Genomic DNA, 16,707 nt, shown 5'->3' with positions numbered 1-16,707 from the left:
TATTAGGAAATGAGACCTTTGGGTGGTGATTATGTCTTGAGAGTGGAGGCCTCGTGAGTGGAATCGTTGTCCTCATAGAAAGGATTGCAAAGAATTCTCTCACCCCTTCCGCCATGACACAGCATGCAGACAGCCATCTATGAACCAGGAAATGGCTCTTACCAGACATCACATCTGCTGGTGCCTTGATCTTGGATTTCCCAGCCTCCAGAACTGTGAGAAGTTAATTTCTATGTTTATATGCCACCCAGTCCATGGCATTTTATGGGGGCAATATGAGCAAATTAGACAATACCCTTATAAAATAGACTGTAGAGAGCTCTCTTACCCCTTCCACCATGTGAGAATAAAGCATGAAGACAGCCATCTATGAACCAGGAAGCAGCTCTCACTACACATCAAATCTTCTGGTGCCTTGATCTTGGACTTCTCAGCCTCCAACTATGAGAAATAAATTTCTGTTGTTTATAAGCTGCCTACCTACTCTATGGTATTCTGTTATAGCAGCCTGAATGGATTCAGACACTGACCTTCATCAAATGATCCTCTTGCTTTCTCAGTGTCCATTGGATTTTGTCGATTAGAAGCACCAGAAGGTGATCAGTAGGAGCGAGGGGGCTGGGGCACTTGGGTGGCTCAGTCACTTAAGCATCCAACTTTGGTTCAGGTCATGATCTTACCCTTCATGGGCTCAAGCCCTGCATTGGACTCTGTGCTGACAGCTCAGAGCCTGGAGCCTGCTTCAGATTCTTGTGTCTCCCTCTCTTTCTACCCCTCTTTCACTCATGCCCTGTCTCCTTCAAAAATAAATAAACATTTTTAAAAATTTTAAAAAAGAAGAAGCAAAGGGAGTGAAACGAATATATTTATTTCTCAGTTGCTTTCTTTTAGGGTCTTCATGGCCTGGCTGCATCCCTTGATTGAATGTCATAGCCCTCATTAGGCTGTCCTTCCTAAGCAGCTCTCTGAATCCAGTGGTTAGAGAAATGCTCCCTCCAAATACCCCTTCAGGAGTAAAGGTGGTATTATTAGTACGAAGTAGTGCACTATCTCCTGAGCTTTCCCTATATCATGCTCATATCTTTGGAAATAGTCCTTTCATTAAAGTTTCTTCAAAATTACCCAGTTTGTGAATTCCAGCTGTTCTTGCCAGGATCCCGGTAATACATGAAGCTTGGAGTTAAGCTGACTTAAGTTAAGCCAGGTTTTATTTTATTTTTTTTTTGAAATGAACATAACCTCAATATTTTATTGTCTTCATAATGTAACAAATATGAAGCTTAGAACTGTATCACTTGGCCTGTTCTCTTCTTATCTCCTTCCAGCTCAAAATGCTTGCATCTCTTAATAGCCAGCATTCTCTTAGATCTATAGTTGGGCTCAACACATTCAAGCCTCAGCATAATCTTCTTTGTAGTTTTAGCCTTTTTCTGGAAAGTAGGCTTAGTTTGCCCTCCATAGCCACTCTGCTTCCTGTCATAACGCCTCTTTCCCTCGGCATAAAGAAAATCTTTGCCTTTCTCGTACTGTGTCACTTTGGTGCTTGCCACACTTCTTGCAGAAAGTCCGGTGGGTTTTAGCAACATTCACCATGGCTGCGAGAAGGCTATCTGCACGGAAGGAAAGAGCAAGTTAAGCTAGGTTTTAAACAGTAGTTACCACAGTGCCCTCTTGGGGTAGGAAGGTGGGTTCAATGCCTGGTGTCTGACACCCAGGGCTTAGAGACACTGGTCTAGAGACACAGCTCAGGCATTGATTCTTTACTTTTTAACTCATAGTTTTCTGCTTAATTTTGTCAGAGAAGAACCATTTGAGTTCTTCTAGAAACTAAAGCTCAAGTTTGATGCAAACAAGAAATCATAGGCTCCTTGCCTCCTAGGTATTTGAATTTGAATAGCTTTTTGGAAGTTCTGGACCTCCTCTCCAAAGGGCATGCTTTCCTCTAAAGTGAGTTGTAAATTTGTAAATGTGTGTAATTTGTCTTTGGTGTTTCTCCCTTCTCATTTCTTTGTGGGGTACCTCTGCCATTCCCTGAAGGTACTCAGGAACCTCACATTCTTCTACGCACTTTTCTCCATGAAAACCAGCTTCCAGGAAAGGTTCTGAATTCATTTTCACTAAATAAATGACTGTTTGACTTTGATATGTTATCTCACTCAGATAGCACAATCTTTTGTCTAAAGCAGGGTTTTTCTCAACCTCGGCACTATTGACATTTTGAGCCAAAATAAATCTTTGTTGGGGAGGGGGCTGTTCTATGCATTGTAGGATGCTTAGCTGTATCCCTGGCAGCAACACACAAGATGCCAGTAACATCCTTCTCCTGGTTATGACAACCAAAAGTGTCTCCAGACATTGCCAAATGTCTTGTGGGGGCAAAATCACACCCAACTGAGAACACTGGTCTGAAAGGATGAACTTCCACCTGTGCATGTCTTTGGACATGATCAAATCTAAAGGAAAATTGTGTATTGAGGTAATAATCTGGAAATGCTTTTGAAAATGTAGACTTTGAGTGCTAATTGGTAAAGGACCACCTGTTCTAAGCTATTCTGGTTTTCTAACTGAATGACACCACCAGCTCATTTTTATTTCAAACAAATCTGCACACACACACACACACACACACACACACACACAATCTGCACATATCCATGTTTTCCCTTAATGTTTATTACCTAGTGATGCAATTATGATGACTTGCGATTATGAATGAAAACATATTTTCTGTTTTGTATAGGAATATATGGGTGATTAACATATATGTCTTTGAAATATCCTCTGTATTAAGGTTCTTCAGAGAAACAGAACTAATAGGATGTGTGTGTGTGTGTGTGTGTGTGTGTGTGTGTGGAGAGAGAGAGATTGATTTGTTATCAGAATATCAGGAATTGGCTTACGTAATTATGGAGGTTAAGTCCCAACATCTGCAGTCAGCAAGCTGGAAATCTAGGAAAGTAGTGGTGTAAGTTCTAGTCTGAAAGCCAGAAGGAGATCTTCTGACCCAAGAGGAGCTGATATTTCAGTTGGAGTCTGAAGGCAGGAAAAGACCGATGTTCTAGCTCAGATAAATCAGGCAAGAGGAGTTCCCTCTAACTCAACCTTTTTGTTCTGTTCAGGCCTTCAGTTGATTAGATGAGGCCCACACACATTAGGGAGAGTAATCTGCTTTACTCAGTCTACTCACTGAAATGTTTTTCTTACTTAGAAACGTGCTCACAGACACAACCCCAAAATGTTCTACTGATGTCTGGGCACCACATGGCCTAGCAAGTTGGCACACAAAATTAACTATTACACCTTCCCATTGAATTTTTGGATAATCCTAATTCATCTTCTCAAGAACTGCCTTAGCAGGGTTGATACTGGGATCTCAATCTGAGCCACTGAGCTAGTTTGAGGACCTATATAGTTGGCTCAGTTCTTCTCAGCTTGCAGGGTCAATTAAAGTGGAGCCCTCTGGTGGTATAACCTTTCTGGAACCAAATAGACCATGGTGGAACATTTATGCTTTCCCCTAGCCATAGTGACTCCCTATGTCTGGCAACTTTTTCTGAAAGAGCCAGATAGTATATATTGTAGGTTTGCAGGCCAATACAGTATTTATTGCAACTATAGTGCAGAAGCAGCTATAGACACTATGTAAACAAATGGACTAGCAGTGTTCCAATATTTTATTTACAAAAAAAACAGGTGGCTTGTCTGTGGACTATAGTTTACTGACTCCTGGCCTAGAGCATTGTTCTCATCTGTATGGGTTACTGGCACTTCTGTATTTCAATGTACAAAAAAAAAGGAAAAAAGATAATGAAATTTCTCAAGCTAAATTTTGTAATGTCCAGACCCAGAAGTGGCATATAATCACTTCTATTCATGTCCCATTGGTCCAATCTTAGCTACATAGCTTCTAGGGAGGCTGGGGAATTCAGTCTCTACCTGGATAGTCACGTACCTGGCTTAATTTCTGTTAGGAAAAACAGATTTTAGTGGGAAACTAGCAGCCACAGCCACACGAGATGAACCACTTAGGAGGCAATTCTGCAAATTACATAATAAGTCTCTCCCTATTGCAAGTTTTATTTAATTAGGAAATTCTTTTTTCTTCATTTGAAATAATTCTCATAAAATATTTTCTGAGGATGTTATATATAACTAAATAGTTATACACAATTTAGACCTTATACACATTAAGAAATATTCACTAAGTGCTTGCTTTGTTCTTTTTAAAAAAAAAAAATTAGGGGCATCTGGGTAGCTCGGTTGAGTGTCTGACTTTGGCTCAGGTAGTGATCTCATGGTCCATGAGTTCAAGTCCTAAATCAGGCTCTGTGCTGACAGCTTGGAGCCTGGAGCCTGCTTCAGAATCTGTGTCTCCCTCTCTCTGACCCCCCCGCCCCCCATCAAAAATAAACATTAAAAAAAAAGAATCATCTTTTAAAAAATGTTTTAAAGTTTATTTTTGAGAGAGAGGGTGTGCATGTGTGCAAAAGTGGGGGAGGGGCAGAGAGAGAGAGAGGGAAACACAGAATCCCAAGCAGGCTTCAGGCTCTGAGCTGTCAACACAGAGCCCAATGCAGGGCTTGAACCCACGAACCATGAGATCATGACCTGAGCTGAAGTAGAACACTTAACCAACTGAGCCACCCAGGGGCCCTGCTTTGTTCTAAGCTATTCTGTGATTTGTACCTTTGGGAAGTTCACAATATGCTTAAAGAAATAAAATATCTCAACATAGAGGCTATCAATAAATATTCAATTATGGAATCAGGTAATGCATTCTACAGGCATTTGGAGAAAGAGGAAGAGATAATTCATATTTCATATCTAGGATATGGCTTTCTATTCACATCAAGTGATACTGTTGCCTTGTTTTACATGGAAACAGTTGGGAACTAAATTTTAAAGACTTGTCCTCAATTGCTTTTTGAGCCACATATTTTAGTGTTATCAGCACTTATTTTCAAGGGACAGAAGCACATTTAAGATAGTTTAAGCAAAAAGAAAATGCATGGCCAGATTCAGGGTATTTGAAAATGCCAGGCCACTGTCTCTATCTCTGTTTTCCTTCATCTGCTCTCTCTTTTTAGGGGAGCTTTTTCCATGTGGCAGGAAGAATGGCCACTGACTATTCCAAGTCTGTGTCATCTTTAAACATGTATAGCTCAAGATTCCAGACAAAGAGGAGGTATCTTTCCCAGTGGCTTCAGCAGAAAAGTCCCCAAACCAGTCACTTTGGCTAGGGAGAAGACAAAGTGATACTGGCCAGCCCTAGATCATGAAATTCTGGGGCTGAGAAAGACTCGGTCAGCCCCATCTGAGTGATGTGGGATAGAGACAGGTAGTTTTCCAAACGAGAGTTGGGAAAAAATAGTTCAGTAAATTTGTCTTGTTTTTGGCCACACGTAAAATACAGTTACCTTCTTATTTTATAAAATTACACACTCCTCAATGAATTTAAAAATAATGTATTGATGGTATGTTATTAAACCTTGAGTGATAGTTAGGTAGATAGATGAAAGATAATAGATTTGAGCCTGACTGATAGGTTCAGTATAACTCTAGGTGCTGGGGCTGCAAAAATGAGTGAGAACTGCGTCCCTAGCCTCATGAAACTCATGACTAATGAATGGGGTCAGTTAAACATGTAAACAAACATTACAAAACAGTATGATAAACATCAACAGATAATGATCTTGCACAAAGGAATAAAATCTCCTTGGTCTTTTATGGTATTGTTTCTTGCCTTTGTTGGCTTTTGTGGGGAACATAAAATTGTAAAACACAAACACACCAGATTTAGAGTCAGTAGACTTTGGGTAACCTTTAGCTGTGTGTCTTTAAGCAAGGATATGGCCACTTTGGTTCTCAGTTGTCATGAGTGTGAAGTGAGAGGTTTGAACTAGATGATTGTCTAGATTCATCTAGGTTGCAAAATTCTAAATATTTTAATGTATGAGATTGTAGTAATCAGTGATTACTGTAGTAATCAGTAATTCATTGGAATTGTTAGTCCGGGTGTGTATAAACTAAGAAGCCACTAGATGTCGCTCTCTCATCGATTTTGTGCTATTCAGATCTTATTTTAAATGCCAGGATATCTGAGAGCTGAGTGGGACCTTAAAAATCATTTTTGTTCAATCATGTCAGTTAATTAAAAACAAAAACAGACTATTTGGACTAGATAGATAAAATGACTTAGTCAATTTCTTGACTTCTAGTCCAGGGGACTTTCCTCTCTTTAAACTGAACAATGCTTGGAAATGATGTTTTACATCAATTATCAACTTTGATAATGGTTTTTGTTTCTTTTTCTTCCTGAACTATTAATAAGAGAAATTTGGGGGCTAGATTATACAAATTTCTATGACTTAAAATTATACCAATAACACTGGAACAAAAAAGTAACATTACTCAGAGATTACTACTTTGTCTTGTTTGAAAATAATTCACGGGAGAATGTAAGAAATTGGGTAGCTGTGAATGAAAATGGAAATCAAAATTCACAACCACCTGGCTTTTCTGAAGCTTAGACTTTAGGAACCTGAGGTTTTCCTTTCTTAACATGGCCCTGAATAGAAAGTAAGTTGAAAAGGGCTTTGTTTGAAAAGTGAAATCGCTTTAAGGTCTCTGCATCAAACCCATTAACATTAATTTCTATATCATCCTTTGAACCTTATCTAACATGCAATTCTTAATGAACATGATTCATAATGAACCATAATCTAATTCTTGGTTTAGATGAGTCTGCAGGATTTGAAACAGAAACGGAACTATAAGAGGCAGGCCTATTAAAATAAGAAGCCACAGCAGATAGCCTGATTATAAGGGGAAAAAAATGCTAGACTCAAAAAAAAAAAAAATCAAAACTATATTATACATCTTTGTAAAATGACAAGATCTTTATGATGACAACCTTGTGGCTTCAAGAAAAGGTTAAATTAGGGGCAACTGGGTGGCTCAGTCGGTTAAGCGTCTGACAGGCTCAGGTCATGATCTCACTGCTCATGAGTTTGAGCCCCACATTGGGCTCTGTGCTGACAGCTCAAAGCCTGGAGCCTGCTTCAGATTCTGTCTCCCTCTCTCTGCCCCTCCCCTGCTTGTGTTCTCTCTCTCTCTGTGTCTCAAATATATATATATGTAAAAATAAAACATTAAACATTTTTTAAAAAGTTAAAAAAATAAAAAAGAAAAGGTTAAATTACATTGCTATCCTTTGTGACATATAAGCTTTTTTTTTTTTTAAGTTGAAGTATAGTTGACACCTGTTATATTAGTTTCAGGTATACAAACAGTGATTGGAAGACTCTATAGGTTATGCTATGCTCACCATAAGTGAAGCTGCCATCTGTCACCATACAATACTATTACAATACCACTGATTGTATTCCCCATGCTGTGCCTTTTATTTCCATGACTTATTCATTCCATAACTGGAAACCTGTGTCCCCCACTCTCCTTCACCCATTTTGCCCATTCCCCCATCCTCCTCCCCTCTGGCAACCATCAGTTTGTTCTCTGTATTATGGGTCTGTTTCTACTTTGTTTTGTCTTTTAAATTCTACATATAAGTGAAACCATATAGGTTTGTCTTTCTCTCCAGACTTATTTCACTTAGCATAACACCCTCCGGGTTCATCCATGTTGTTATAAATGACAAGATCTTATTTTTTATGGATGAGTAATATTCCAGTGTGTGTGCGTGTGTGTGTATCACATCTTCTTTGTCTATTCAACAATGGACACTTATGTTGCTTCCATATCTTAGCTGTTGTAAATAATGTTGCAATGAACATAGGGTGTATATATTTTTTCAAATTAGTGTTTTAGTGTTTTTTTTGTGGGGGTGGTAATACCTAGTAGTGAAATTACTAGATCTTATGATATTTCTATTTTTAATTTTTTGAAGAATGTCCATAGTGTTTTCCACAGTGGCTGTACCAGTTTACATTCCCACCAACAGTACATGAAGGTTCTCTTTTCTCTACACCCAGGCCAACATTGTTATGTCTTGTTTTTTTTTTTTTTTTTTGATTACTAGCCATTCTAACAGTTTAAGGTGATATCTCATTGTGATTTTGATTTGTATTTCCCTGATGATGAGTGATGTCGAGTGTCTTTTCATGTGTCTGTTGACCATCTAAATGTCTTCTTTGGAAAAATGTCTATTTAAGTCCTCTGCCCATTTTTAATTGTGTTATTTGGTTTTGTGTGTGTGTGTGTGTGTGTGTGTGTGTGTGTGTGTGTGTGTGTGTGTTGAGTTGTATAAGTTCTTTATATGCTTTGGATATTAACCTCTTATTAGATGTATCATTTGCAAATATCTTCTCCATTTCAATAGGTTATCTTTTCCTCTTGTTGACTGTTTCCTTTGCTGTGCAAAAGCCTTTTATTTTGATGTAGTTCCAATAGTTTATTTTTGCTTTTGTTTGTCTTGCCTGAGGAAACATATCTAGAAAAGCGATGCTATGGCCAATGCCAAAGTTATGGCCTACGTTTTCTTCTAGGAGTTTTGTGGTTTCAGGTTTCACATTTAGGTCTCTAATCCATTTTGAATGATTTTTGTGTTTGGTGTCCAAAGGAAGAAGTTTTACTTACATGGGAAAGTCATTTATGTAATGCTTATAAATGTGAAATCACAATAAATCCTTTTCTCAGGATGGGGGTGGAAATGGATCATGCATATAAATAGTGAGTCTGTTAATACTGGCTTCATTTCCTGAGTAAACTGGGAATAATACTACTACATAGGGGGCTGTGGGATGTTTGAAAGAGTGTAGAAAGTGGAAAATGCTATGTAATTGTAAGCTATCAAGATGATGACAATAAGGAGAAGTGAATGCATATACGCTCCCAAGAGAAGCTAAGAAAATTGAGGAGCACAAAATTTAAAAGACAGAAGAAACAGAAAAGAAGGCCATGGGTTAACTTCTCTGTCAGTGGTGAAGTAACAGGACCGATCTACTTTCCAAAAGATAGAAAGCGATCATAGAGATTCTGCCTGGGATAGGAGAATGGTGACACTCTCCTATCACCATTCTATCGTATCCTATCCTGGGATAGGAGAATGGTGACACGCTCTTGTATCCTCATTTTTTTTCCTGTTCAATTCCATCATGAAGGAACACCACATCAGGACCTGCATTTAGGCCATTTTGTTTTATTTTGTATCTGTCTTAGGTTGGACAAGTGGGGTGTTCTGCTGTTTTCCCTACTTTATGTGGTCAGGCTTCAATATTTTCCTTCCTCTTTTTAATCCTCTTGATGAACTTATACTTAAAAAATGAAAGTTGCTTGTTGTAGGAAGATTCCAGCTGGTTTCAATGAGGAAGCAAGACAAGTTGGCCATCACTTATGTCCAGATCTCTCATGCATGTGCTGATTGAGTTTTTATATTTCCTCAAGTCACCCTGTATTGTGCAAAGGTGTTATGATGTCAGAATCCAATAAATAACCAGAAAATGTGCTCTATTTCAATGTGGCAATTTCATATTCTCTTGTCTAATACTGGAAAAAAATGCATTTCTTGCATATTTTGATTACATTATAGTGTTGCCAGTCATATTATTGTGTTAAGGTGGTATCAGCATTCCCATTATAAACTTTGTCAGGCTTTTGTCCCTTGGCTGTAAAATTCTGCCTGAAGTCTGACAATTGCTCTCAATCCCAGAACCATTTAGGAAAGAAGAAAACAAGTTATCTTAAACTGAGTAAAAAGTTAAAGAATGTCTATAACACCAAAACCCTCCAATTGTTCAAATCTAGATGCTATTTTTCATCAACTCCAAACCATAAAGCACAATTTTTTTAACATTTTTTTTAACGTTTATTTATTTTTGAGACAGAGAGAGACAGAGCTTGAATGGGGGAGGGTCAGAGAGAGAGGGAGACACAGAATCCGGAACAGGCTCTGAGCTGTCAGCACAGAGCCTGAGGCGGGGCTCGAACTCACGGACCGCAAGATCATGACCTGAGCCAAAGTAGGACGCTTAACCGACTGAGCCACCCAGGCACCCCAGGCACAATTTTTGAATTCAGTACATCTCTCCTCTGTATGACTTTGAGTATACTTTAGAAGTTCATTTTTAGATCAGAGAAGGACATTTTATCTCTACAAATAAACCAAGTCAACATCTGGGTGAGAAAATAATTCTATTTTTAAAAACATCCTTGTTTTTTTTGTTTTTTGGGGGGCGCCTGGGTGGCTCAGACGGTAGGCCTCCGACTTTGGCTCAGTTCATTATCTTGTGGTTCATGAGTTTGAGCCCCGCATCAGGCTCTGTGCTGATGGCTCGGAGCCTGGAGCCTGCTTTGGATTCTGTGTCTCCCTCTCTCTCTGTTCCTCCCCTATTCACACTCTGTCTCTCTCTCAAAAATAAATAAACATTGAAAAAAATTTTTTTAAAAAGCCTTGTTTTTAACAAAGTTTTGTAAAGTTTACACAGTGGAAGGGCAGACAACATAAGGGCCCCGGGAGGAACCATTTGTGTGTGTTCTCATGCTTTCTTCAACCTTTGAGATGAACCCACAGAAATCCTGTTTCAGTTGCCTTTTCTTTCAAGTTACTTGTGGATTTTTCCCTTTTTAAAGTTTTAGTTCAAATTCTACTTTTTACTTTAATAGCAAGGGACTTCTGGGGGTAGAAGTGAACAGAACAGAGATGCACATCAAATTCACTTTATAAAAACGTCTCATTATAGCTTATCAGTAAGTGAGCCAGGATGTTGTGGAAGTAAAATGCTTTTTCAGTTGAACTGTCTTTCTGGAAAACTTTAATTTTTAGCTGCCAATTTGTCTGTACTTCTCAGTTTTTAATCCACTGGCTCAATGATAACTTGGGTGACCCTGAGGCTTTTGTTGAACTTACTTTCAGAGATTAGGGATCTAGTTGGGCACACTCCCCTGCTGGGTATATCTTCTGCTCTTACTGACTTCAAAGCAGACTGAGCACAGAGAGAGATAATAAGCATAGTGGAGACATCTGAGCCAAATTTGTGTCCAGAATATCGTGCCCAGGGTTCTTGGGATGAACTAGGCTATGTATGACTTTTAATCACCTTCAAAGCTGTGAATAATAATAGTTGGTTTCAGTAAGTTAAACTTAAATTGAAAGCCAATCTGTTGATAAAATAGCAGATGTATTATGTGACCCTACACTAAATATGCTTCCTGAAAAAATGACTTCATTCAATAGTCTACAAGCAGGGTAAGGAATATGGGATGGGAAAGGGGATGAGAAGCCATCACCACCTTGCTGGGTGAGTTTCACTAAGTTGCTACACTTCTCTGAAAGTCAGTTTCTTTCTACATAAAAAAAAAAAAACCGAGCTATCATAATAATAGTTGTTTTTTATAGTTTTGCAGGGATTGGTTTTTTTTTCTGGAAAGGGCCTGATAGCAACTATTATCAGCTTTACAAACCACATGGTCTCTGTCTCAAAAGCAGCCATTGGCACTATGTAAATGAATAGGTATAGCTGTGCTCTGATCCAACTTTATTTACAAAAATTGGTGGCCTGCAGGCCATAGTTTGCTGACTCCTGATTTAATGCATGCTTGTATACTTCTGTGCCAGGAAGGTATTAACTACTTTATTTATAGTAGTACACCTAATGAGGTAGATACTATTATTGTCATCAGTTATTGGATGAAGAAGCCAAAGCTCAGAGAGGTTAATTCACTTCCCCAAGGACACAGTGCTAGTAAATAGCAGAGCTAAATTTTGGCATCAAGTCCACATGCCTCGTCCTCACTCTTTTCTTTAGAGAGACTTGCCTTCTTACCTGAGAGATCTTCCACAAGGGAACTGCTGAGCCCCAGCAGTGTAGATTAGGGAATATGATCCAAATCTTAATAACTCCAACTGATGAGTGCCGCAAAATAGCATCAGATTAATTTGCCTCAGAACATATTTTCCAGATGATTTTTGGAATTTTGCTCAGTAATGTGGGTCAAAATAATTTTTTTTCTGATATGCAACTATTCTTGTTTCACCCACATTTTAGCTTCAAGGGGAAGGATTCTCCTTCTCTATGCATGTATTTAATAATTTTTCCACTTGTTTTTCTCCCTTGAAAGCAAGAGAAGAACTATTAAGATGTACTATCTACTTAGTTCTGCATTTCTCTTTTTAAGTGGGAAAAACTCAAAGCATATTTTCTTTTATCCTGTAAGAGAAAAAAAAATGGAAACAATGAGAAAGCCTTGGCAAGTACCATAGAGATGAATTGTAACTCAACATGAATGTCGTTCCCATCCTCTTCTGTGATTTCACAACCATTGAAAGACTTGCATTTTTAACTGTATGGCATTTGTAATGTGGAAAAGTATATGCATTTTTACAATAAGGTTGTTGGATTGTTACTCAGGCAGAACAGCTCATTTGGCAAGGCTTAGAGGTATATTGAGAATCCAACTTGGTTTATCTCCATCAGGCAGGGGAGAGCTCCCCCAACATCTCATGTTTTCCAACTGGCTCTGCCTGGCTCCCAGGGCAGGCGGGGACTGAATAAGAAAACAGTAGAGTATTGACTGGAGAGTTCCCACATTTTCAGTGTGATAGAAGGAATCAGTTGTCAAATGTTTCTATAGATTGGCTGTGATCTGTGATGCCCTTCACAACTCTCCTTTTAGATTTCCCAGGAGATGTTATCAGAGGGCCTCTGAAAGGGAACATAGGCTTAAAGAAAGGTCTGTAATGTATCAAAGATTCCCAATGAACCTGACCTAAGCAGGGTGAACTTCTTCTTTTCAAAGGTTACCTCTTAACCAATCAGGGCTGGAAGGGCACAAACAGACCCTAAGGTCTGGACTTCTAAGACAAAGTACTCATACATACCCATGCATGTATGTGTCCTTGCTGGGATGCCTGGGGCATCCTTTATGATGGAGCCATTCTGGCTGCCGAAGCCTCATGAGCTTGCCCTGGTGTTTGGATTGATTAGAATTATGAATGTTTTGTGGACAGTAAGCCTCTTTGGAAATTCTTTGAAGGTCTTCTTGATGAATTCTGTTGAAGGTCTGATTCAACCAAACCAGTATTTATAGTTTATTTTCTGGGAGTAGAGATGCAAGGTACATAGTTGCCACTCACATCATCATCAGGCACTAATTAGGGACCCATTTGGGGACAACACTGTATAGCAGTGCCATCACCTCTCTTTCCAGAGTCTCTCACTGCCAGGAATTTCCACATTTTGAGGTCCTGATGATGAACCCTCATTTTTATGTCTCACTGAAGTCTGGCTTTTCCAGGCTTGCTACATATCTCTGTATCTTACTCATTTCTTGTTGCTTGTGTTGGCATAAAGGGCATTGTTTTTAGAAAAATTAATCTTCCATTTTTTTTAATTGTAATTAGATCTGAAGGGGGAAAAACTAGATAAAATTTCTCATTGCTTTTTTTGTCCAACAAAGGAATACCAACTGAATCAGATACTAGGTTGAATTATGGTTCTCTAGGAGAAGCAATTAGTGTGTATAATGTTAAGGTGCATTGTTTCATTAGAGATAACATTAAACTTTTGAAGACTAATGTTTCAAGGAGAACTTCTTACAAATGAAGTAGAAAGTACATATTAATAATAACAGGATATAGAACACATGTAAACCACTTCATCTCTTTATAGAGATACCAGGACAAAGATGTAATATTTGAATTCTTAAATTGTCTGGAGTGTTCAATTAATTATCTATGTATTGATGTAGAATTGATCTTCTAGGAAGTTATAGGGCTGATTTTTATTATTATTCATAGAGAGGGATAATTACACACTTTTTTTTTCATTTCTGGTAAAACTTATTTTGCTGAAACAAGTGAAAGATGCATTAAGATTAATACCACAATGGGGCGCCTGGGTGGCGCAGTCGGTTGGGCGTCCGACTTCAGCCAGGTCACGATCTCGCGGTCCGGGAGTTCGAGCCCCGCGTCAGGCTCTGGGCTGATGGCTCGGAGCCTGGAGCCTGTTTCCGATTCTGTGTCTCCCTCTCTCTCTGCCCCTCCCCCATTCATGCTCTGTCTCTCTCTGTCCCAAAAATAAATAAACGTTGAAAAAAAAAAAATTTAAAAAAAAAAAAAAAAAGAAAAAAAAAATACCACTTCCTCCCTAATAAAAATATTTTTTCTGTTTATAATAATAATATATATTCACCCTATAACATTTGGAAATAGATAATATCATATGAAATTATATAAAAATATTCATAATCCTATTTCCCATAATAACCACTGTTACCACTTTTGGTGTATTTTCTTCCAGTCCTTATACATGCATATGTACACCAGTATGCATATATCAGTGGGGTGCAGTAAGAATATTAACAGAAATTTAACTGTATTATGTCCTCATCTGCATAGTTCCAGCCTCCAACTACAGCCTTCTAGCTCCACTTTACGCCAATTACTTTTGGGAGTCTCTGGGGGTGTCCCATATGAACTCATCAATAGTTTCTCATGTGCTGTTTTATTTCTCTCATTGTCTTCTGCCCTTGCTTTCTGCTTACTGTGGAATCCTCAAAATCTAGAAGAATGGCTGACACAGAGATCTATTCAATAAACTTTTACGGAGGTGTTCAATACATGAAAGGACTCCTTGAAGGATGTGCTCCAACAGTGTCCCAACTGCTGGCACTCTTTAAGTGCTGTCTGTTAAGTGTTGTCTTCTCATGCTCTTCCTAATTTTTTCACTGCACTGAAGGGATGCTTCACACAGAGGTGTGGAGAAGGCTCTGCTTCCTAGCTCTCCGCTGCACTTTGTCACCTAAAACATCAATGCCTCACTGAGCAGGTCCCCACGTCTCATGGAGTCCCTTTGCAAACATTTCCTTTGGGTTCTACCTGCCGTCCCCTCTTCACTGGACTCAGAAATAGGGTTGGGGATGATATCTGAAACAGATGCCATCATGTCTCATCCAGTTTGGTGTCCTACTTCTCTTCTCTCCCAACATTTTGATTCCAGAGAAATTCGGTTATAAGAGAGAAAAGAAATTACACAGTTGGTACTCAGCAAATCTGTTTAGAAGGCTTGAACAGTTGGCAAATCACCTCAATGCCTTAGGGATGTGTTTTGCCTGAGAAATGCCTGAGGAAGTGGGAGAGGACAATACTATCTTAATTTCCACCTTGACTATCACTCTGTGATAGTGGTACTAAGTAATGTATTAGATTTGTACTTGCCTCTCTGCATTTTTTTAACCTCAAATAGATCATCTACCTTCTTCATTTTTTTCCTTCTAGAATCAATGCCTGTCTTCCATCCCACAATTTCATTCTCTCTCTACACATATGTATGCACATACATACCTTGGACGGATCACCTCCATTCTTAATAGACTGATAGGATAAGATATGGCTTCTCTCTTTCTCTCTTTTTTCCAGGCAATCATTCTAAGAAGCTCACAATATTAGTGAGCTGACTTCCCTCAGCTCTTTCCTGTCAATGGATCTTTTTTAGGTTTTGATGAAATTTTCATATATTGAGTTTATTTATTTATTTAATTCAATTTTTTGAATTATATAATCAGATTCATTTTTCTTATGATCCATTAATTCATTCATTGATGCTAGACTCATTTCTTGATATGCAGGGAAAATGTAGCTTGTGCAAGACAAGGAATCAAGTCCATTTTAATATTCGAGATCAAATACTAAGGGGAAAGAAGTGATGAAATTTTCAGTTTTAGTAACACAATGATTGTTTTTATTCCTAACACTTTTGTGTGTGGGGATTTTTTGAATTCATAAATTGAATCATAAAGATTATGGCTTTTGGGACTGGCAGCTCCAAGGGTGCCTGAGAGCTTGGGGATACCTTTCACCTTTAGCAAAGCTGCTCTGAAAGGCCCTGAGCCAGGAGGGTATTTTGCAGTTGCAGATTGAAAAACAAAAGTAGGGACAATATCCAGAGAAGAAGGTAATCTGGGACTCCTCAGAGTGATTTTGAAAACTATCCCAAGTCTTATTTTTATTCTTTCCCTACATGAACTCAGTTCCTGGCTCATATCAGATGCTTTCCTGCCTGTCTCCTCTCATGTCATTCCTGACTTGGCACCAAGGCCATGGGAAAGTTACCACAGCCCTTTCAATCCCTTTCTTGAAGCCACCTGTGATCTTTAAGGCCTGACTTGAGTTCCTTTTCTTAGTTGCCTACTCTGACTATTCCAGCTTCCTTCACTCTGATCACCTCCAGATTTTGTAATCTGTCTTACACTATTTATCAGTTAGCTAATATTTGGTATTGGTCCAAGTTATTGACTTGGAGTCAAGACATTTATGCTTTAGCCCAAGTTCATTTACTAGGTAGATGTCCTTAAGTCATATCACCTTTCTGACTTTTCTGGATCTTAGTTTTCTCATTAAAAAAACCAGAGGGGTAGGTAGATCATCTCTAAGATGCCTTTAGTTCAATTCTATTACTTCTGTTGTTCAAATAGATTTTTATTGCACATAGAACCATGTCAGACCCTTCTATCTTTAATATGCTTAGCTGGCTACTGTATGCAAAGGTGAACTCAGTAAATGAATTATAAGTAGTAGATTTCAAACCCCTGGAAAGTGCAACTATTTTAATTTTTATTCTAATATAAATAGGGGAACTAATATCAAACATTTATTGTTGTGTTTTGGATGTGGTCTACAATTAGCCCCAAGGTTTTCTTTACTTCCTGTATCTGATAGGATTGTAAAATGAGAATTGGTGGTCAGAAGATGAC

General features: G+C 38.5%; 1 pseudogene; it reads right to left on the bottom strand.

The window, feature by feature from the left end:
• Window positions 1-1,169: 1,169 nt before the first annotated feature.
• On the bottom strand, window positions 1,170-1,593 carry LOC112861140 (large ribosomal subunit protein eL42-like; annotated as a pseudogene).
• Between the last annotated feature and the right edge of the window lie 15,114 nt (window positions 1,594-16,707).

This window comes from Puma concolor, chromosome A1 (genome assembly GCF_028749965.1).
Source record: "Puma concolor isolate L17-30 chromosome A1, mPumCon1.1.hap2, whole genome shotgun sequence".
Taxonomy (NCBI): domain Eukaryota; kingdom Metazoa; phylum Chordata; class Mammalia; order Carnivora; family Felidae; genus Puma; species Puma concolor.
The sequence above is the reverse complement of the archived record's forward strand: the minus strand, read 5'-3'. Positions and strand labels throughout refer to the sequence as shown.